The sequence below is a fragment of the Herpailurus yagouaroundi genome, unplaced genomic scaffold, assembly GCF_014898765.1.
Source record: "Herpailurus yagouaroundi ecotype Mexico unplaced genomic scaffold, PumYag 166, whole genome shotgun sequence".
Classification (NCBI taxonomy): domain Eukaryota; kingdom Metazoa; phylum Chordata; class Mammalia; order Carnivora; family Felidae; genus Herpailurus; species Herpailurus yagouaroundi.
Window position 1 is genome coordinate 35,208,932 of NW_024412407.1, and position 23,001 is coordinate 35,231,932.

Here is a 23,001-nt window from a genome sequence, read left to right on the forward strand (position 1 = left end):
CTTCCAAGGGCACGATTGCGCATGCGCCTGACTAAATCCTTTTTCGCGGGAACAAGGTTTGAAACTTTGAAACTATCTGTGGGGTTAGTAGTAAACCAAATTTGGCCCTCCAGAAAGGTCCGAGGGAGTCAAGCACACACCGCTACGTTCTTCAAGATTTTGCAGTCATAACTGTGTATGACTGCGTAGTCGTCCCTTCTTTCCCTTGTATATTGGCTGTGAATTCTGTGTGAGAGGAGGGTTTCAGCGAATCCAGTAATAAAGAAGTGGGCGTGAGAGAGCGGATCAAGGTTTTAAAATAAGGATGACTTTTATGTGTTTGGAAGGATAACTCGGGGAGCGACTTAAAGGAATAAATCTGAGGGGGCCAAGATTTTTTTTTTTTTTCTTTACTGGAGACCATGGGAGACTGCTGAACTGAGGTAATGCAGTGGGAAGGAAATGGGAAAATTTGAGAGGTAAATGAAGGCAGTAACTATACAGCACACGCGAGAGATGAGACTAGAAAGACAGGACAATTGGCAAGGAGAAGAAGTTTTCCCGAAAATAGTGTGAACCTGTGCATGTTTGTAAACAGGCAGAAATGATGAGGCCGTGATTCGTAAGATGAAAATTGGGAAGTCCCTAAATGGGTGGAACAAGGAGGATTCTGAAACGCGTAGCCCTGAACAAGGACTGAGGTTAGGCTTAGAAAGAACAGTTAAAGTAACAGGAGTCAGGAATTTGGGAACTGTCTTGAGAGAACTGACCAATCTTACCTCTTTCTCAGGATACATGGGACACCTGCACAAGCATTGGATTTTTGTCCTGCAACGTCTGAAAGCTACCACGCAGACACCTGCAGGACTCTCTCTTCCAGTAAGTCCCCTGGTCCCTGCCACCTCCTACCCACCCTGTATGTCAGCCGGGATGCAATGTGGATTTCATGGAGTGACACGGTGGAATTTGTTACCAAGTCCCTTAAACATACCACTGGTGCGTTACAAAAATACATACTTCTAGCTCTAGTTACCCAGCTCACTATGTATTAGAGTCCATCTTGATATTGGCAGCAGTCTTGCGCAGCTTAGCCTCTATAATTTTGATTCTTTGTGTACTGTGTGGAGTCCAAGGCAGAGGAGCAATGGAGTACTTAATTTCATGAGACCATCAAAAGAATGGTTTGTAGGTAGGCAGTATAGCTTCGTCTGTAAGAAAGACTAAATCTAGAAAGCCACAGGCTTTAAGTTGTCATGGAGTTTAAGTTTAAGCAGTAATAGAGAAAGACTGCAGGTATTAATTAGAGAATGGAAGTACTTCAATAAGGAAGTAGACCCCTGTTGGGGCGCCTGGGTGGCTCAGTCGGTTGAGTGTCCGACTTCAGCTCAGGTCATGATCTCGCGTTGGTGGGTTTGAGCCCCGCGTCAGGCTCTGGGCTGACAGCTCAGAGCCTGGAGCCTGCTTCCGATTCTGTGTCTCCCTCTCTCTCTGCCCCTCCCCCACTCATGCTCTGTCTCCCTTTGTCTCAAAAATAAATAAAAAAAACATTAAATTAAAAAAAAAAAAAAAAAAAAGAAGTAGACCCCTGTCAAGGAGCTCTCCCTTGGAGCACTTCACTTCATTTTGGCAGCTTAAAGTATAGCCTAGTAGCTGGGCTATATGTATGCAATTCATGGAAAAATGTTCCAGGAAAAATTCATGGATGCAATAGAATAGTATTTCTGGGATAAAGCCTGGGTGTCTTATTTTAGGGAGTGGGATCATCCAGCTGTAGGAGGCATTGACATCTCAGTATGGTGTCACAGAAAGTGTGTGGAATTGGAAATCGGACCTGGGGTTTGCCTTAGTCAGTTATGCAACCTCCCTGTGCCTCAGTTTCCCTATTTGTAAAATAAGAATAACAGTGCCTACCTCATAGGATGATTGTAAAGATGAAATGAGGTACTGTTGAGATGGCTGCATGAATTACTATATAGAACATATGTAATTTATGATCATCAAATGAGAATTTCTTCCCTGAACCTCCCACATTTATGCATGTCATCTACCCCTCAAATATGGAAGCCCTATGTAGCATTGGGCCATCTGTATTTAAGACAGGTTCTCTATGTTGCTTTCACCTTAGAATCATCTGGGGAGGTTTAAAAAAATGCCGAGGCTTCACTCTAGACCAATTATAAATCAGAATCTCTGGTAGTGGGGTCTGGACATCAGTACTTTTTATTTTATTTTTTTATTTATTTTATTTTATTTTTTTTTTAATTTTTTTTTTAAACGTTTTTATTTATTTTTGGGACAGAGAGAGACAGAGCATGAACGGGGGAGGGGCAGAGAGAGAGGGAGACACAGAATCAGAAACAGGCTCCAGGCTCTGAGCCATCAGCCCAGAGCCTGACGCGGGGCTCGAACTCCCGGACCGCGAGATCGTGACCTGGCTGAAGTCGGACGCTTAACCGACTGCGCCACCCAGGCGCCCCGACATCAGTACTTTTTAAAGCTCTTCATTTTGCTACCAAAGTTAAGAACCACTGCTTTAAGGGGCACCTGGGTGGCTCCGTCAGTTGGGCTTCTCACTTTGGTTCAGGTCATGGTCTTGCAATTTGTGGTTTCGAGCCCCACGTTGGGCTCTGTGCTGATGGTTTGGAGCCTGGAGCCTGTTTCAGAGTCTGTGTCTCCCTCTCTCTCTGTCCCTCCCCCACTTGCACTCTGTCTCTGTCTCTCTCAAAAAATAAATAAACATTAAAAAAGAAAAGAACCACTGCTTTAAGAGTTCTCTCTAGAAGAAGAAGAAAATTAGACTTGTGGTTTAAGACTACCCATCTGTATAGCTATATATTTGAAAAATTTCTAGAGGAATAAAGGCTAGTGTTTGAGATGGGCAAATGAGTAGGGCATAGTGAGCTATATTCAGGAAAGAGGACACTATGATAAGAGTGTGGTAAGCATCTTGATTTGGGGAGAGGAAAGTGATGAGGTCAATAATATAGGCCCCAGAAATAAATGGGTCTTGCTGTAGTGATAGAGGACTTTGAGCCTCCCAAGTTGATTTTTTGATCTAGGACAGGCAACGCAGATGATGATGTCTTTATTGCTTTACCATGCGGTAAATCTTGGGCTGATGTCTGTAGTGGGGTAGGGTTACCTTCCTGGCTCTGCCCCATTAGTTTGGGGTCGGGGGGGCATCATGGCCTCACTGAAGTGTATGATGTGAAGGTGGGGAAGTATGCAGCAGGCCATTGGCCATGAATCCTATCAGGGTTGTGGCTGCTTTGACTACACAAGTAGTTTTGTTGGTAGTAACAGATGACAAAGGTGAGATGTAAGCCTATTTTTGTAGCCTTTTAGTGAATAGAAAATCACTTGGAACAGGAGGGATGGCATGTCTGGGTCAAGAATTTGAGCTTCTAAGAGATAAGTGACTTTTTAGTAGGACAACTCTTGCTTCTAGGGATATAAGTGATTCAGAAGTTGAAACCACCTTATTACTTCAGTCTTTGGATGGCTAACTCCAAATGTAGCAGTAATGGCCAGAAATATCTTCTGCCACATAAGGTAACCTGTCTTTAATCGGGTCCCTTTTCTTGAGAAGCACATTCGTTTGTCTAGTCATTTGCAAGAGCATTGGGGAAATGACTCAACATTGTTGGCTAGGTAAGGAGAGAAGGGAGCCAGAGACTCTCCAGGGGTCAATAGAGGTTATGAAGCAGAAGTGAGGAGTGGAATGGGGTAGGAGGATAGGGAACTCTGGTTAAGGAGGGAAGTATGTTGAAAGTTAGAAATAGAAAAATCCCAAGCAGTGACAGGTTAGTCCAACTGTTATAAAAATATGTGAAGGGGCACCTGGGTGGCTCAGTCGGTTAAGCGTCTGACTTTGGCTCAGGTCATGATCTCATGGTTCGTGGGTTTGAGCCCTGTGTTGGGCTCTGTGCTGACAGCTCAGAGCCTGGAGCCTGCTTTGGATCCTATGTCCCCCTCTCTCTGCCCCTCCCCCACTCATGCTCTGTCTCTGTCTCTCAAAAATAACTAAACATTTAAAAAAGTTTTTTTAAATATGTGAAAATAGGAGTGCTACCTACCTGAGATTCTATAACAAGAAATACCACAGACAGACCACTCGGTAGGGCTTCCGCAATTTATACGGGGGTGAGAATGGATTAGAGTACTCTGGAATGCTCACCCTTATCAAGGGCATAAAAAGGCAAGATGGTGACTGGGAAAGGGGTCTCAAAGAGGATATTTGAGTGAAGTTCTTGGAATGCCGTTAGACAAACAAATCAGGGAGAGAGGGGTGGCACACTTTTACCCAAAATGTAAGCTTCCCTATCTGTAGCAGGCACAAACAGGGGGGAGGGGGAAAGCCTGGACTTTAAGTTAAGGGGCAAATCGTGACTAATATACAGGACTGGATATTTTAATTGCTATTTTTACCTAAAAGTGACCAGAAAAAGGATGGGACTGCCCAGGTTTTCTTTTGGGGATGGGAGAAGACCCAACCCCTGCAGAGTGTTTTTAGACGGACAGTAGAGAATAAAACTTAAGTTGTTTTAAGTCAGTCCCCAAAAGTCCTGTTTGTTCAATGTGCTGGAACATTATTGTTGAGCACCTACTTTGCTTTTAGATTTTAATTTTTTAAATTTTATTTAAATCCAAGTCAGTTAACATACAGTGTAATAATGGTTTGAGGAATAGAATTTAGTGATTTATCACTTACATATAACACCCAGTGCTCATCCCAACAAGTGCCCTCCTTAATATCCATCACTCATTTAGCCCATTCCCCCCACTCAACACCCCTCCAGCAACCCTCAGTTTGTTCTCTGTATTTAAGAGTCTCTTATGGTTTGCCTCCCTCTCTGTTTTTATCTTATTTTTCCTTCCCTTCCCCTATGTTCATCTGTTTTGTTTCTTAAATTCCACATATGAGTGAAATCATATATTTGTCTTTCTCTGACCAACTTATTTTGCTTAGCATAATATGTTCCAATACCATCTATGAAATGGTATGATTTCATTCTCTTTGGTCGCCAAGTAGTATTCCATTGTATATATACCACATCTTCTTTATCTACTCATCAGTCAATGGACATTTGGTCTCTTTCCATACTTTAGCTATTGTCAATAGTGCTGCTATAAACACTGGGGGGGGAGGGGTGCCCCTTCAGATCTGCATTTTTATATCCTTTGGATAAATATCCTATAGGGCAATTGCTAGGTCATAGGGTAGCTCTGTTTTCAATATTTTGAGGAATCTGCATACTGTTTTCTAGAGTGGCTGCACCAGTTTGCATCCCCACCAGCAGTGCAAAAGTGTTTCCTTTTCTCTACATCGTCACCAACATCTGTTGTTTCCTGAGTTGTTATTCTGACAGGTGTGGGGTGGTAACTCATTGTGGTTTTGATTTATATTTTCCTGATGATGAGTGATGTTGAGCATCTTTTCATTTGTCTGTTAGCCATCTGGATGTCTTCTTTGGAAAAGTGTCTGTTCATGCCTTTTGCCTGTTTCTTCACTGGATTATTTGTTTTTTGGGTATTGAGTTTGATAAGTTCTTTAAAAAAATTTTTTTTTAACGTTTATTTATTTTTGAGACAGAGAGAGACAGAGCATGAACGGGGGAGGGTCAGAGAGAGAGGGAGATACAGAATCTGAAACAGGCTCCAGGCTCTGAGCAGTCAGCACAGAGCCTGACGCGGGGCTCGAACTCACGGACCGCGAGATCGTGACCTGAGCCGAAGTCGGACGTTTAACGGACTAAGCCACCCAGGCACCCCAATGAGTTTGATAAGTTCTTTATAGATTTTGGATACTAATTGTTTGTCTGCCATGTCATTTGCAAATATCTTCTCCCATTCCACCAATTGCCTTTAAGTTTTGTTGATTGTTTCCTTCTCTGTGCAGAAGCTTTTTTATCTTGATGAGGTCCCAGATAGTTCATTTTGCTTTTGTTTCCCTTGCCTCCAAAGACATGTCTAGTAAGAAGATGCTGTGGCTGAGTTCAAAGAGGTTGTTGCCTGTTTGAAGTCTGGAATTGTTTTGCCTTCAGCTTTGTTTTTCTTTTTCAACATTACTTTGGCTATTCGGGCTCTTTTGTGGTTCTGTACAAATTTTAGGATTGTTTGTTTTAGCTCTGTGAAGAATTCTTGTGCTTTTTTGATAGGGTTTCCATTGAATGTGCAGTATAGACATTTTAACAATATTTGTTTCTCCAGTCCATGAGCATGGAATGTTTTTCCATTTCTTTGTGTGTTCTTCACTTTCTTTCATAAGCTTTCTATAGTTTTCAGCATACACATCTTTTACCTCTTTGGTTAGGTTTATTCCTAGGTATTTTATGGTTCTTGGTGCAATTGTAAATGGGACTGATTCCTTGATATCTCTTTCTGTTGCTTCATTAGTAGTGTATAGAAATGCAACCAATATCTTTACAATGATTTTATATCCTGCGACTTTGCTGAATTCACGTATCGGTTCTAGCAGTTTTTTTGTGAAATCTTTCAGGTTTTCCATGTAGAGTGTCATGTCATCTGTGAGGAGTGAAAGTTTGACTTCTTTGCCAATTTGGATGCCTTTTATTTTGCTTTGTTGTCTGATTGCTGAGGCTAGGACTTCCAAAACTATGTTAAACAACAGTGGTGAGAGTAGACATCTCTGTCATGTTACCGATCTCAGGGGGAAGCTCTCAGGATGTTATTAGCTGTGGGACTTTCATATATGGCTTTTATGATGTTAAGTTATGTACTTTCTATCCTGACTTTCTTGAGGGTTTTTATTAAGAAACGATGCTGTATTTTGTCAAATGCTCTTTCTGCATCTATTGACAGGATCATATGGTTCTTATCCTTCTATTAATGTGATGTGTCACGTTGATTGATTTGCGAATATTGAACCAGCTCTGCAGCCCAGGAATGAATCCTACTTGATCTTGGTGAATAATTTTTTTAATATACTGTTGAATTCGATTTGCCAGTATCGTGTTGAGAATTTTTGCATCTGTGTTCATCAGAGATATTGGCTGTAATTCTCCTTTTTAGTGGGGTCTTGTCTGGTTTGGAAATCAAGGTAATGCTGGCTTCATAGAATCAATCTGGAAGCATTCCTTCCGTTTCTACTTTTTGGAACAGCTTGAGAAGAATAGGTATTAACTCTGCTCTAAATGTCTGATAGAATTCCCCTATGAAGCCATCTGGCCCAGGACTTTTATTTGTTGGGAGATTTTTGATAACCTATTCAATTTCTTCGCTGGTCATGGGTCTATTTGAATTTTCTATTTCTTCCTGTTTGAGTTTTGGTAGTGTGTGAGTGTCTAGGAATTTGTCCATTTCTTCCAGGTTGTCCAGTTTTTTGGCATATAATTTTGCATAGTATTTTCTACTAATTGTTTGTATTTCTGAGGTGTTCATTGTAATCTCTCCTGTTTCATTCATGATTTTATCTATTTGGGTCCTCTCTCTTTTCTTTTTGAGAAGTTTGGCTAGGAGTTTATCAATTTTGTTTATTCTTTCAAAAAACCAGCTCTTAGATTCATTGATCTGTTTTGTTTTGTTTTTGGATTCTATGTTATTTATTTCTGTTCTAATCTTTATTATTTCTCTTCTGCTGGCTTTGGGCTTTCTTTTCTGCTTCCTCCTTTAGGTGTGAAATTAGGTTCTGTATTTGGGACCTTTGTTACTTTTTTTTTTAACATTCATTTTTGAGAGACCGAGAATGCGAGTGGGGGAGGGGCAATGAGAGAGGGAGACACAAAATCCAAAGCAGGCTCCAGGCTCTGAACCGTCAGCACAGAGCCCGATGTAGGGCTCAGACTCACACACTGTGAGATCATGACCTGAAGTTGGACACTTAACCAACTGAACCACCCAGGTGCCCTGGAACCTCTCTTACTTCTTGGATTGCAGTGTATCTTAGGCCTGCCTGTGCTGCAGCCCAAAGGGTTTGGACTGTTGTGTTTTCATTTTCATTTGTTTCCATATATTTTTAAAATTATTCTTTAATTTCCTGGTTGACCCATTCATTCTTTAGTAGGATATTCTTTAACCTCCATGTATTTAGGGGCTTTCCAAATTTTTTCTTGTGGTTGGTTTCAAGTTGTGATCTGAAAATATATATAGTATGATCTCAATCCTTTTATATTTGTTGAGGGCTGTTTTGTGACCCAGTATGTGATCTATTTTGGAGAATGTTCCATGTCACTTGAGAAGAATGTATATTCTGCTGCTTTTGGATGGAAAGTTGTGAATATATCTGTTAAGTCCATCTGGTCTAATGTGTCATTCAGGACTGTTGTTTCCTTATTTATTTTTCTGCCTACGTGATCCATCCATTGTTGTAAGTGGAGTATTGAAGTCCCCTATACATTTATTTATGTTTGTGATTAACTGATATATATATTTGGGTACCTCCATGTTGGGGATGTAAACATTTACAATGGTTAGATCTTCTAAATGGATAGACCCCTTAATTATGATATAATGCCCTTCTTCATCTTTTGTTACAATCTTTGTTTTAAAGTCTAGTTTGTCTGATATAAGTATGGCTATTCTGGCTTTCTTTCACTGTCTAGTAGCATGATAGATAGTTCTCCATCTCCTCACTTTCAATCTGCAGGTGTCTGCAGGTGTCCTCAGGTGTAAAGTGAGTCTCTTATAGGCAGAATATAGATGGATCTTGTTTTTTTATCCATTCTGATACCCTATGTCTTTTGATTGGGGCATTTGGTCCATTTACATTCAGGGTTATTGTTGAAATACATGGATTTAGTGTCATTGTGTTATCTATAGGTTTTGTGCTTGTGGTGATATCTCTGGTCCTTTGCAGCATTCCACTCACAGAGTCCCCCTTAGGATCTCCTGCAGGTCTGGTTTAGTGGTCGTGAACTCCTTCAGTTTTTGTTTGGGAAAGTCTTTATCTTTCCTTCTATTTTGAATGACAGCCTTGCTGGATAAAGGATTAAGTATGTTGAATATTTCCTGCCACTCCCTTCTGGCCTGCCAAATTTCAGTGGACAGGTTTGCTACTACCCTTTTGTATCTACCCTTGTAGGTTAAGGCCCATTTGTCCCTAGCTGCTTTCAGAATTCTCGTTATCTTTGTATTTTGCCAGTTTCAGTATGATATGTCATGGTGTTGACCTTTTTTTGTTGTTTTCGAAGGGAGTTCTCTATGTCTCTTATACTTGGATGCCTGTTTCCTTCCCCAGATTAGGAAAGTTCTCAGCTATAATTTGTTCAAATAAACCTTTTGCCCCTTTCTCTCTTCTTCTAGAACTCCTATGATATGGATGTTATTTCATTTCATTGAATCGCTTAGGTCTCTAATTCTCCCCTTGTGGTGTAGTAACTTCCTTTCCCTCTTTTTTTCAGCTTCATCATTTTCCATAATTTTATTTTCTATTTCACCTGTTCTCTCCTCTGCTTCTTCTGTCCTCACTGTCACTGCACCTAGTTTATTTTGCATCTCATTTATAGCACTTTTTAATTCATCATGACTATTTCTTAGGTCTTTGATCTCTGCAGCAATAGATTCTCTGCTGTCTTCTATGATTTTTCCAAGCCCAGCTATTAGTCTTATGACTGTTATTCTAAATTCTTGTTCAGATATATATTTTATATGTTTTAAGCAATTCTCTGACTGTCATTTCTTCCTGGAATTTCTTTTGAGGAGAATTCTTCTGTTTCATCATTTTGGCTAGTTTTCTGTCTTTTACATGCTTTAGTAGCTTGTTATATGTCCTGCACCTGCAAGTAATACTATATTAAAAAGGGGTCATACACTGTCCAGGGCTTGGAACTTCAGGAAGTATTTTTGGAGTGTGTCAGTGCTCTCTGTTGTTGTGTATTGCCTGCTCTATCCCACTGGTCAGTCTTCTACAAAGCTCCTCCTTACTCGTAGTAGTGGATTGTTTAGACTTTCCACCAGGTATGCTTTAATTTGTTGTTGAAGTAACTCTGGAAAAAAGGAATGGGCAGGGGACCTGATCTCATAGGAGGAGAAAAATGAAAGGGGTGAAAAAAAAAAAAAAGACCAAGTAGAGAATCAAAGAAACTTTAAGGCTTAATCCAGAGAAAGGAAAATAAAGAGGGAGGTATAGAAGAGGTATAAAGGAATAGAGTAAAAATGCCTGATTAAAAAAACCAACAAAGAGAAAGAAAAAAAATAAAGAAAAAATATATATAATAAAAATTGACCAAAAATCAAATCAGAAACTATGAGCCTGATTCTAAAGGGAAAAAAAAAAAAAAAAGAGGGTAAAAAGAAAAAGAAGAGAAGGAAAGAAAGAAAAGAGGGGGAAAAAAAGAGCAACAGACTAACATACACAACCGCAGGACAGTTGTCTGTTGGTGCCTGGGACCTGCAGCTGTGATGGTCTGGATGAGATGCTGCTTGGTTTGGGTCAGTGTTAATCTCTCTAGGAAGCAGGTCCCGCCTCCACTGGGGGCCGCTGTCCTGTTCTCTGAAGCCCCACTGTGTTGGTAATGGAGATAAAAATGGTAACACCCCAATCTCTCCTCCCCTGACTAGTGTCTCAAACCACACGGTTTAGGCGGTCCTCACAGAGTAGTCCCAGTGGTCAGCCTATCCTGCTCCACAGTCTCCCACACCTCCTAGGCAGTGGGCTGGGATTCAGCACCTGTTTTTAAAGGATCCTGCACCATGCAACCCCGTTCTGGGGTAGCACCACTCCACTCTCCCAACATGTTGGGCGCCTGCAGACTCTTTGGTCCTTGGCGGGGCAATAACCTCTCTTCCCACAGTACTCCAGGAAGGGGATTATTCTCTCCCAGTGTGCCCCTGAGATTGCTACCAAGCCCTGGGGCTGGCTCCCCACCCCTAGGTGTTGTTTGGAGAAAATCGCACACTTTTGAAAATTAGGATCTTCAGCTCCTAAGGCTGTTTACGAAGTAGAGACTGGTACTCTGTATTTCTCGTTCCTCAGTCTGTGATCTGGAGATGTTTTTCTCTCGTCCTAACACACAACCACAATATACAGCTTCTCTTTCTCTCCCCTTTGTCTCTCCACGTAAGGGGATCTCTCCCCTCCGTGCCCACTCTGTTATATGTCCCCCAATTCACCTACACGCACCTCTGTCTGGCCAAGCTGTCTCCCTCCACCTGTGGAGATTTTTCTGTCACTCTGCAGATAGATTTCCTGGGTGTTTCAAGTGTTCTGGCCTCAATACAGCTGTGTTTGAGGGACGAGGGAAATCCCAGCCCGCCTATTTCTCTGTCATCTTCTGAAGTCTGTATCATATTTTCTTTATCCATTCATTTATTGACAGACACTGAGATTGTTTCCATATCTTGACTACTGTGAATGATGCTTCATGAACCTGGAATGCAGATATCTTTTTAAGATACTGATTTTATTTCCTTTAGAGATAGAGATATTCCCAGAAATGGGATTGCTAGATTATATGGTAGTTTGTTTTTAATTGAAATTGGGTTACTTAGATAGGAACATTGAACTGGTAACGTCATGTACATTTCAGAGCCAGCTGGGTCTGTTGGGACCAGCTATTTGGGGGCCAGTAATGCAATGTAAAGCAGGATGAACTGATACCAAAAGAGAAGCAGGTGTGGGGCACCTGGGTAGCTCAGGCAATTAAACATTCAGCTCAGGTCATGATCTCACAGTTCGTGAGATTAAGCCCTACATTGAGCTCTGTGCTAATAGCATGGTGCCTGCTTGGAATTTTCTCTCCCTCACATGTGCACACTCTCTCCTTCTCTCAAAATAAATACATAAATACGAATTTTAAAAAAGAGAGAAGCAGGTGAACATAGCTGATGATGAGAAAGTAAGAGATGATAGGCATTGTAGCCTCATAGAGAAAGAAGTAGAGTCAGTGCCAGTCTTGGCTCTGACAGCTTTCTGGTCACTTGTCAAGTCCTGTCTTAGGTCTGTCTTCCTGTTCTAGAATTCCCTACAGTTCTTCTGAGTCTTTATAACCTACTTCCATCTACTTAGCTTTTCTTCCCCCAGACAACACTGTTAAGTGGCTAATTGTTTCTCCCCTTCCTAGTGTTTTGACTTAATGAAACCACATAACTTCTGTATAAGGAACATACACATATGTAGTAGGGACACTTAATTTAACTTATTAACTCAGCTATGCCAAGAAAGAATAGGTATCTTGTTTTTTCCAGAGTTTTCACTTGTGTATTAGTTATCTATTACTATATAACAAAATACCTCAAAACATAGTAACTTGAAACAATAATAAGCACCTCATAATTTCTGTGGGTCAGGAATTTGGGAGCAACTCAGCTTAGCAGTTCTGGCTTCGGATGTCAAACATGGTTGCAGTCCTAATATTGATGAGAACTGCAGTCACCTGACTAGGGCTGGAGGATCTGCTGCCATGGCAACTCACTCATGGTTGCTCCTTGGTGCTGGTTGGTGAGAGGCCTGTTTTCCATATGTGGGCCCCTTCATAAGATAGCTTGAATGTCCTGACATGGTAGCTGGCTTCCCCCAGAATGAACAGCCCAAGAAGTTAGCGAGCCAGGCAGAAACTATCCTTATTATGACCCGGCTTTAGAAGGTACATAGAATCCCTTCTGCCACATTCTTTTCATTGGAAATAGGCTACTAAGTCAGGTCCACATTCAAGGGGAGTAGTATTAGGTATCACCATTTGAAGGGAGTCATATCATATTTTAAAACCATTGTTAGGTTACAGGGGAAAAAAAACCCTAAGTGTCTAATTTAGTCTCAGATATAGTTCAATTTCATTGAACAATTCCTTTAAGTAGTATAAGTCTCCTTTGGATAAAATATGTTTCATGTTTCACAATGCTTTCCGAGGAGGTCCTGCATCTTCTCTGAAGATAACATCCATTTGTATGGGGGGTGGGGAAGGTAATGTACACATTCTTGTGGAATTGATGAGAGAGATGGAATCCCCTGGCTTCATTCTGGACCTAGAGTATGTACTGGCAGTTTTCTGGTATGATGTCCCTTGTTGGCCTGATCACCGGGGAATCTGCTGGCCTGTGATGCTGAAGCCTGGAGCTGGTGAATTCATGGCCCATTTTTGGCTTCAGGCAAAGTTCCCAGGGAGTACTGGCTACCTCCCCTTGCGGACTCAGCTTCTTCTTGGCCCATGCTATGGAGTCACCTCATCTGTCCATGGCAGCCCCCTGGCTGTTAGTTCAGCATCCAGGCTTCAAGGGAATAGGAACAGCTTGGGATAGTTGACTACTCTATCTCTGTCTGACTACACTGTTGGAGACTTGCCATTGGCCCAAATAGCTATGGAAAGTGCAGAGAGTGTGGTATGAGGGACCTGGGCAGTGGTCCCCAAAGAGGAGCAATGGTAGAGATCCTCTCAACATGGAGGCAATTCACTGTGGTATGCAGAATAAGGGCTCCCTAATGATGTCCATGTCCCAACCCCTGGAACCTGTGAATATGTTATCTTACAAAGCAAAAGGGACTTTGTAGATACAATTAGGTTAAGGACCTTGAAAGGGGAGATTATCTGAGTGGGCCCAATCTAATGACATTGGTTCTTGAAAGAACCTTTTCAGTCTGAGGTCAGAGTCAAAGGGAGATGTGACTATGGAATAATGGTTAGAGAGGTACAAAGTTGTTGGTTTTAAAGATGGAGTGAGAGGGCTACGAGCCAAGGAATGTGGGGGGCTGGAAAAGGTAAGGAAATAGATTCTGTCTCTGTAGCCTCCAGAAAGGAATGCAGCCCTGCCATCACCATGATTTTAGTCCAGTAAGACCCATGTCAGATTTCTAAGCTATAAAACTTTAATATTTGTGTTGTTTTAAGCCACTAAGTTTGTGATAATTTGTTATAGCCACAGTAGAAAATGAGTACACTCATATCCAACTTCGGCCTAGAAAGAGGTCAAGTCCAGTTTTCTGACTGCTTTATTCTCCTTATCTCTCTTTCTCACTAAACCTGACCTGGAAAGGGACAGACTCCATGTGGCATGTCCTTGTTCTAGCATAGAACAGTATTTATTACTTTTTCATTCAGATGACAAAGTTTAAGTACAATAAACACCCATACACTCTTCCCCTAGATTCACCAATTGTATTGTTTTGCCATATTTTCTCACACTTTCTGTATATATACATACATATATTTTCTTGTTGTTGAACTATTTGAAGGTAACTTGCATTCGTCTTGACACTTTATCCTGAATACTTAAGCATTTCCTAAGAATAAAAAAATTCTCCTATAAACCATTTCCTACACCTAATATAAATAACAATTCTGTGATGTCATCTAATATCCATTTCACAATGCAAATTTCACCAATTGTCCCCAAAATATTTTTAATTAATTAATTAATTTTTATTAGAGAAAGAGAACGGGAATGGAGAAGAGGGGCAGAGGTAGAGAGAGAGAAAGAAACTCAAGCAGGCTCCACACTAAGCAATCATGACCTGAGCTGATATCAAAAGTCAGATGCTCAAGCTGACTGAGCCACCCAGATGCCTCCCAAAAATATTTTATAGCTACTTATTTCCATTCTCTCTCCCTCCCCAGTCAGCACGCCAGCAAATCATATCCTTTGCAACTGTGGTCTTTAGTCTCTTTTAATCTGTAACAGCACACCCTTCAAGCAGCACACCTGTTTTTTTTGTTTGTTTGTTTGTTTTTAAGTTTATTTCTTTTGAGAGAGAGCATGTGTGCACAAGCAGGGAAGGGGCAGAGAGAAAGAAAGACAAAATCCCAAGCAGACTCTGTACTGAGCCTGATATGGGGATGGAACTCATGAACTGTGAGATCATGACCTGAACCAAGATCAAGAGTTAGATGCTTAACCGACTGTGCCACCCAGGTGCCCCTGTTTTATTTTCATTTCATGACATTGACTTTTGATAAGTCCAGATAAGTTCCCTTGTAGAATAGTCTGTATTCTCAATTTGGCTGATTATTTCCTCATAACATCTTATGACTTGTTCTCCAACCCCTGCCCTTTAAAAAAAAACTAGACGCTATGAATAGAAGTTTGTTTAGATTCAGGTTGAACATTTTATGAAAGAGTACTTCATTAGTAATATTGGGTAGTTCACATTGCTTCATGTTGGCACATAATTGCAAGTTGTTTGGTGGCAGTCAAGATGGTGACGACCCCCCCCCCCGGGGGGGGGGGCGGTGGCCTTGGCGGTTTGCAGATCATCTACAAACAACCTGTCCTCATTTAATAGTTTGAATGCCCATTTTGGTCCTTTACTGAATAGGTTATTTCATTGAGGGCTGCTCCTAACTATTATACTTTGCATTCATTAGCTGGCATTCTTTTCTAAAAAGAGCTTTGTTTTAAGAAAACTATTTAAAAAAATTTTTTTAATGTTTATTTTTGCTAGGGAGAGAGAGACAGAGCGAAAGCAGGGGAGGGGCAGAGAGAGAGACACACACACAGAATTGAAAGCAGGCTCCAGGCTCTGAGCTGTCAGCACAGAGCCTGACACAGGGCTCAAACTCACAAACCGCGAGATAATGACCTGAGCTGAAGTTGGACGCTTAACTGACGGAGCTACCCAGGTGCCCCTTAAGAAAACTATTTTAATAAATCTCTCAGACAGTTGGACAGTAGTTTGCTTTCGATTTGGCTTAAAGCAATCAGAAAGTTCATGATTTTTTTTGTTTATTTTTATTTATTTTGAAAGAGAGAGAGCATGCAAGCAGGGGAGAGGCAGAGAAAGGGAGAGAGAGAATCCCAAGCAGGCCCTGTGCCATCAGCACAGAGCCCAATGCAGGGCTTGATCCCACAAACCATGAGATCATGACCTGAGCCAAAATCAATTGTTTGATGCTTAACTGACTGAGCCAGGTGCCCTGGTCTCAAATAATTTAAAGCAATCTTTTTTTTTTTTTTTTAATTTTTTTTTCAACGTTTTTTATTTATTTTTGGGACAGAGAGAGACAGAGCATGAACGGGGGAGGGGCAGAGAGAGAGGGAGACACAGACTCGGAAACAGGCTCCAGGCTCTGAGCCATCAGCCCAGAGCCTGACGCGGGGCTCGAACTCACGGACCGCAAGATCGTGACCTGGCTGAAGTCGGACGCTTAACCGACTGCGCCACCCAGGCGCCCCTAAAGCAATCTTTTTAATTTCTCCTGTCAGAGGCCCTTAGTAGTGAATCACATTACAATCAATTGACAAGTAATTTTAGTCTAGTCCACTATTCACGATGCAGAATAGTATAGTGTAGCGTGCCTGCTCTGGAGTCAGATTAAATAGTTCCAAATCCTTATTCCCACACTAACTAGCTGTGTAGTTTGGGGCACATTACTTATCCTCTTTAAGCCTCAGTCACTTCTATAAAACAAGAAAGTCTATAAGAGTACCTGTCTCATGGTTTGGGAGGAGGATTAAATGACATGTACTAAATAAATGGGACATGTTAAACATTAGCTGTTTTTCTTGTTATTGTTATTGACTAAGAAAAGATAGATGATATCTAAGTCACCGTCCTGCTGGCTTTCTAAGAATTTCTTCAAACACCTATCGGCTTTCCTGATAAATGAATTTTCTGAAAGCTACAAGCATTAGAATTAGCCAAGTTGAAATTCTCTGTCTTATTTAGAAAAACTGGGATTAACCTGGCTCTTCTCCTAAAATAAAAGAAGTAAATACATCTTAAGCTGTGAATGTTGAGCCAGGAAGCCAGGAAGAAATTTTGATTTCTTGAAATTATACTCCAGCTTCCTTGTGCAGCCTCTTTTTTTTTTTTTTTTTTTTTTTTTTAACAGAGTTTGCATTCCTGCACATTAGAAGTATTTCTGCCAGGGTGCCTTGATGGCTCAGTCGGTTAAGCATCCGGCTTTGGCTTGGGTCATGGTCTCACGGTTTGTGGGTTTGAGCCCTGCATCAGGCTCTGCGCTGACAGCTTGGAACCTGGAACCTGGTTCGGATTCTGTTTCTCCCTCTCTCTCTGCCCCTCCCCGCTCACACTCTGTCTCTCTTTCAAAAATAAACATTAAGAAAATTTTTGAAAGTATTTCTGCCCCCCAAGATAAATATCTAGAATTGCCATGGTAAGGACTCTGAGTTAGAAACAATCAGTTATATGCCAGCCTAATGACATAAACATAGAGCTTGCTTAAATTCCTGATGGAGGTAGTCCAAATTCTATCCAAAGGATTGACTTTAATCAAATTTATTTTTATTTAATATCATTCAGCAACTCACATTCAAAAATATTTGTGCTTTCTCCTATAAAATTGTAAAACATTCACAAATTGTTCCTTGTGTCAACAATCAGGTGTGGTTGTAAAGTTAAGGCTGTTAGGACTTAAGATGAATGGCTTCGTAAAAATCAGAAGTCCCAACCTGAGAAAAATATAGATTCCTGTGTGCTTCCCCCAACTCTGTGATGGCACTCCACAGTCACCCTGTGAAGCTGGCATTTTCATTCAGTTGCACCTAAATAGATTTTTAGGGAAAAAAGCAGAGGAGTATGGAGGAAGTTAGCATCACAGTGTCCATACTAATTTCTAGAATCCTTTTAGGATTTAGGGTCAGCAACAATTTAATAAGGAAAGGGCCCATTAGGTAAATTTGGCTCTGAAAATGCTAATTGAAAGTCCTCCTCAGCAATTCAGTCCTTTTTCCTCTTCCTTTCTTTAGTCAGCAGGGTCCCATGGTGACCGGTTCTGAAAGAAATCATCCCCTTCAGCTGTTACCTAGCACCATGGCAACAGGGACGTCAGCAAAGCAGGATAGACCCTGCACAAAAACAGTTTCTACTAGGCTTCCTCCCTGCTTCTCTAATTCAACCCTGCCTGAGGCCTAGGAATGGGGCTAAGGACATCTTGATATACACACTTAAGAAATCCTGTGTGTTTCTGTGTTTTATTTTGTCTTGTTCATGAGCATAGATATATGGGTGTATAGTAAACTATGTTATGAGAATTTCCCCTCCCCCTAAAACATGGAGTATATCTAAAGGGTGGGGATGGGTGATGGGATGGCAACAGGGAGGTAGGTACGCATGGGATGGTCTTTGTAATGATATGTAAAAATTGTATTTATAAAGTAGCAATAAATTGATAGTAGGAAACATCAGGGCCCTGAATATGTGGTCTGACTTATATTTAGACACAAGACCTCAGGGAAATATTTTTAAAATATTTTTATTTACCTGAGAGTGAAGTAGACAAATGGCTTTAATGAACGCCGAAGGGGGTGCAATGCTGTCCTTGGTGCTGAACACTCAGTTGTCTCAGTTATGCTAAGTGGGTTCCAGACGGAGGTTAGGGAACACCTTGTCACATTAGGGTATTGATAATAAGAAAGAAAGGGGCTGGGAAGAAAGCGTCATTTTCCTCACTACCAAGCAACTCTGAATGTCCATAATAAAACGTTCAGATGAGAAATAAAACAAAAAAAGAAAGTGGAGAAGGCTGGAGGTTTGGTTGAGTCTTTTCCTTTTCATATGGAGATTTTTGGTCAGAGCCAATCAGGTCGGAGATTTCTGCTGCTTTGCTCCTGAAAGGAAAAGTGGGGGAAGGGAGATAGAAGATGGCCACATTCCCCCCTTGAACCACATGATCCATTTCCCATGTGACACATTCCAGAGCCTTGGAAAGGATAAGGGAGGGGCACCAAGAGAGTGGGGCTGGGGGCGGGAAGATGGTTTAACCGTCAACCCAGTACAGCGTCATCTTGTCTTCTTACCAGGAAGCAGGCTACGAGCCAAGGGGAAGGCAGAGGACAGAAATGAATGTGTTCCCAAGCTTTCCTGGTGGTTTATGGAATTCTCCAAACTCCTATGCAAGGGTTATTCCTGACGGAGAAGACCAAAGGAGACCATCCCTGAAATCAAGTCCAGATGAAGGTATGCACTAGGGATCCTGTGGTATCGTGGCTGAAATTTGGCTTAGAGAACATAATACCTTCTTTTTTCCAGGCAATTTAGAGATTTTTGTCATGGCTTAGATGTTGGTTAGGGGCTTTAGATTTGTTGCAGGTTTAGAAAAGATGCCTAGATAGTTCTGTAAAAGGAACAATTTACCAGAGTAAGTGCCTGTTGAAGAAAAATTGATGGAAATTTTGTACAATGATAATTAGTAAAACAAAGTACTAATTGATGAAAACGATTTTTTCTTTGAGTCCTGGAAAGAAGAAAAAAAATAATATTACTGAAATCAATTAGATTTCATTGTCATGGCAATAAAATCTTGTTTCCTCCCTTGCTTATTCTGTGCCCATGTTCCCAGAGGTTATTGGCAGTGGCTTAGGGAGCCTGAGCGGGCAGGCGTGCTGTTTCTTTGTGCTGTGCAATTGTCTTCCTTCTGATGTTCCTGATTCAAGGAGAGCTTATGATTATTTCCAGCTCTGGTTTTAGATAGTAGAGTGCTACTGACTTCCAAATCTTACAGAATAGCCATCAAGAAGGCTCCTAGGAAGTTCTCAAAGGAATCTTCTAAAGTTACAGGCTAAAATAATCTGCTATGTACTTAAATCTTGGTATCTTTGGCCATTTCTACCTAGCACAAAGAGGGAAGTTAGCAAATTTAAATTTTATTTCATCTTTTAAAAAATACTTACAAAGTTATTGCTATGTGCAAGACATTATTCTAAGCACAAATAATCAGTCATTTAATCTTTATAATAACCCTCTGAGGGAGGTATTATTAGTACCCACATTTTGGTAATGAAGAAACTAAGGCACAGAGAAATCAGGGAACATTCCCAAGATCATACAGCTAGCAAACCCTAGAAATAGGGTTTGGACCCAAGGAAATTGACCCCAGAGTCCATGATTTTTAACTACTAAACTATGCTTCTTTCCTGCTTGTGTTATTTCAAATGATGTCAACAGTTGATTTGGCTACAAATTTTGTTCAGCTGATGCTACTAGAAGATCAAATTAGCTTGCCTGGCTAAAACAGATCCCCAGTGGAATCTATATATAATCTTGAATTATCCCAATAGTCATATTCTGTACTCCCAAATAACCAGTAAGTAATTGCCTGTTCTTCTCTTCCCTTTTTGCTGTATAGATATTTGGTAGTAAAGTACTGTGTTACTATGGTGACCAAATGATGTCTAAAGGCAAAAAAATCTAGAATTACCTCATGGTTGATTTTTTTTTTTTTAATCGAACTGAACATATTTTCATCCTCTGAACCTAGTAATAAGACCAGTCTAAACATGTTATCTTTAAAAGGACTTAACTTGGTTTTCAAAATAAAACAAAGAGATTAAAAACTTTAGAAACTATGACCACAAACTACGGTATCAAACAGACTAGATTTATTGCTTTAAAATAATATTATCATACTTCAAGGTAATAACAGATCACTCTCTTTACAAATTATTTTAGGTTTTTAAGGGAAAAATAAGTTTTTCCCTTAACTTCTAGAAATTTCTGAAATATAAAGATTTCCTCTTTTTGGTCTGTGTAGTTTCCCTTTTGGCTCTTGACAGTAAATGATGACTGATCTCATACTTCTGTGCTATGGAAAAACTATGAGAAGTTACTAGGTCAAAGATACAAAGAGGAAGAGAAGGGATAGAAATCTAAAATTTGTAAAATTCTTCACTAAATGAGGTATTCCCCTTCAGGGTTTCATCGAAGAATACTTTGAAGAGTGATTGTGTCTCCTGCGATACTGAACTTTAGTCCCTTATATTAAGCCTTGGATGCCTGCTAAAATCTATGTTTCCCTGGGACAAGTACCACTTTTACACTATTATAGTCATCTAAAATGAGCTCCTTGAGTGAAGGGACCATATCTTCCATCACTGGGTTTCTGGCACTTAGCACCAGGCCTGGTTTATGGTAAGCTCACACTATACATTTGCGAAAGCTCTGGAAGCTTTCTGCTGGAGCCAGTTTAGGGGCCCACCTCTATTTTATGCTGCATGTGCTTGTAGAGAGGACAGTGAAGAGGTGAATGTGTAGTGGGAGAGAACTTAGCAACTACATATAGTCAAAACTATGCCTGAAATTTATATACGCTAGTCAGGCTGACCCTGAAGCAGTAGCACACTAGAGTTCAAGAAGTATTCATAAATTCCTACCTGGGGATATCCAATCCCCCTGACATTTTATTTATCTTTAGAATGAGGTTCTCCTGATATTTTTATTTGTGTCTATATATAGAGGCACCCTAATGGTCTCATTTTACTCTGATGCTCTGCCTGGCATCATCTCCCAACACTGAAATAGTTTATCTTGGGTTGAGGCTGAATGTGATGAGAAGGTCAGTTCCTGCCCCAGGCAGGCCTCTCCTAATCAGCTGTGGCTCCCAGTCCCCAGAACACTTAGCCAAGAGCTCACACGACTATAGGACTCCTCCCCCAGAGAACCCTGGGATCTTTAGTGTCAGAGTAGATTGGAGCCACAGTACTTTTCCCAAACCATGGCAGTTAGGACTTGAGTGCAAAAGATTGTCTCAGGTTATCTTGAAAGTTTGCTTAGGATTTGAATTCAAGTTAGCAGGATAACTAGGGTTTAAACAGTTATCCCTCTTGGAGTACCTGCCTGGCTCAGTTGGTAGAGAATGGAACTCTTGATCTCAGGGTCATGAGTTTGAGCCTCATGTAGGGAGTGGAGATTACATTAAAAAATAAAAATAAAATAAAATAGTCACCCCTGTTTATAATACTCAGAGACATATCCTATTGTTCCCATCTAATTCAGTCATTAAGGAGAGGAAGAAAAGGGTTTGTGGATAAACTTCTCCTCCTTACCGCCTTACCTCCGGTGTTACCTGCTGAGTGAGTTGTGCAGAAGAAAAGCTGTGCTGGAAGCACTGTACAGCCAGGCAAGTACGGCATGCCCACCACACTCATGCAGGGCTTCTCAGGTAGGCAGGGCTGGTGTGCTCGAGAGGCTTAGGTTTGGAAACCTAGCTGGGCTTCCTACTCATCCCTCTCAAGTCTACCAGCTCTACTCTCCCAGCTGAACAGGAGAAGGTGGAACAGAGAGACAAAGCAGAGAGGCTTCCCCTTAGGGAGAGGCCTTGCCAACCTGGAGGCTAGGAATGGAAGAGGAAATAGGAAGAGGGACACTGAGCCTGGGTGAAGGATACGAGAAAGTGAGACCGGGGCCCTGCCTTTCAGTCACAGTAACTTGCCCACTGCTCACAAACCCTGCCAAATGAGTCAGGCCCTGCCAGCCAAATTACTGAATCTTTTCCTAGCATATGTATATATAGGGAAGAGGAAGGAATAGAAGGAAGAACCAGAATATGGATGCAGCATCTCCTTTATGAACCAAGGCCAAAAATGACACGAGATGGGAGGTCGTCTCTCTAAGAGGACAGTTTAAAAAGCAAAAGAGGCGTTAGCATGATGAATATATTTTCCTGTTTATGGAGTCATTTTTCCCTGGCTAAACTTTTAAAACGGTCATCTCATGGAACCTCTCATTCAGCATACTTTCCTAGGCACTGGATGTCTGTCATGTGTAATCCTGATACAGACTCTGTGACATAGGTTATTAGCCCCAATTTCTGATCAGGAAATTGAAGCTCAGAGAGATGGACTAACCTGCCCGAAGTCCCATGCAGCAGATAGAGCCAGGATCTGAATTCTGTCCTCTTTCCGCCATACCACAAGTAAAGTTCTTTCCTCTGCATTCTTTAAAAATATAGTATATGTTTTTGGATATTAGGTTAATATAAATACAGTTCTAGAAAATTTGGAAAACTATAGAACTGTAATGAAAATAAAAATCAGTCATGATCTTGCCACCTGGAAACAACCATTGTTACAATTTTGTTATATTTCTTCTCAGTCTTTCTCAATACATACAGTGATAACAAAAGTCAGTGTTTGTTGAACACTTGCTTTGTTCCAAACATTGTTCTTAGCTCCTTTCCTGCATCATTTATTTTATTCTCACAACAAATCAATAAGGTGGGTACCATTATTATCCTAATTTTATTGGTAAAAAGCACTCAATAAGGACAAAAATGTTAAGTAACTTGGTAGAGGCTACCTAGGTATTGAGTGATCTGAAACCCAGGCAGGTTGCTTTATAGCAGGGTTTCTCAACCTCAGCACTATTGGTTTTTGGGGCCAGCTAACTCTGTGTTT

The 23,001-nt window shown here is 40.9% G+C and overlaps 1 protein-coding gene across 1 annotated transcript in view; it reads left to right on the forward strand.

Moving 5' to 3' along the window:
• The first annotated feature begins 763 nt into the window (after positions 1-763).
• Positions 764-23,001, forward strand: part of GPR19 (G protein-coupled receptor 19) — a 40,094-nt gene continuing 17,856 nt past the window's right edge. The window contains exons 1-2 of the mRNA XM_040488891.1: positions 764-858; positions 18,631-18,787. The gene's annotated coding sequence lies outside the window, so the exon portion shown is untranslated. The remainder of the gene's footprint in view (positions 859-18,630; positions 18,788-23,001) is intronic.